We start from the raw sequence: 918 nt of genomic DNA on the forward strand, positions 1-918 counted from the left end.
TAACTCTCTTATTGAAGATTACACCTAGATATTTTGCACTATTTATAAATGGAATATTTCGTCCATTTAGAGTGAGACAAGACTCAGGCGGTCGATGACCACGAGAGTAGACCCCGAGTCTTATCTTCATTAATTTTAATATTCCAGTGCTCACACCACGTCTCCATTGAGCTAAGACTGCGCTGGAGTTTTCTAACAATAAAACCCTCCTTGCGATCTGTTGCATACAGACAGGTGTCGTCCGCAAAGAGGGCCAGATGAACACCATGTGTTTGGGGGGCATCATTTATGTACAAATTGAAAAGAGTAGGGGAAATGACTGAACCTTGTGGCATTCCTGCTTGCATTTCCCTTGGGGTTGACATTTCACCTTCAACCGAAACAATTAATTTACACTGAGAAAGGACCCAATAAGCTTGATCAAACTGTTCGAGAATTCCAATTTTGACAACTTATACAGCAAGCCTGAGTGCCATGTTGTATCAAAGGCTTTTTCGATGTCCAAGAACACCGCAGCCATAGACATTTTATTGTTGAAATTTAGAGTTATGTGGTCTGCCAGCCTCATACATTGCAATGTCATGATGTGACGTGCACGAAAACCAAACTGGCTTGCGCTGAGCAGGCCTCTTTCTTCAATATGTTTTTGTTGTCTTTGCCAGGTTTAGGTAAAGTTATTACTTTTGCATCCTTCCTAGTATTTGGAAAATGAGAGAGCTGAAGACAATGAATAAATAAATGAGTTAAGTGAACCAATGGTCGCCTGGGAAGGTGCCTCAGGCGCTCATTTGGGATGCCGTCAATTCCACAGGCCTTTCTCAATTTCAAGGNAATTGGACGTAAATTTTGTGGGAATTTCGGGTCTTTGCCAGGTTTAGGTAAAGTTATTACTTTTGCATCCTTCCAAGTATTTGGAAA

General features: G+C 41.2%; 1 protein-coding gene across 3 annotated transcripts in view; it reads right to left on the bottom strand.

The window, feature by feature from the left end:
- LOC111874560 (E3 ubiquitin-protein ligase RNF13) overlaps positions 1–918 on the bottom strand; it is a 32,695-nt gene that overhangs the window by 22,273 nt on the left and 9,504 nt on the right. The window lies entirely within an intron of this gene.

The sequence above is a fragment of the Cryptotermes secundus genome, unplaced genomic scaffold, assembly GCF_002891405.2.
Source record: "Cryptotermes secundus unplaced genomic scaffold, Csec_1.0 scaffold1009, whole genome shotgun sequence".
NCBI classification, from domain to species: domain Eukaryota; kingdom Metazoa; phylum Arthropoda; class Insecta; order Blattodea; family Kalotermitidae; genus Cryptotermes; species Cryptotermes secundus.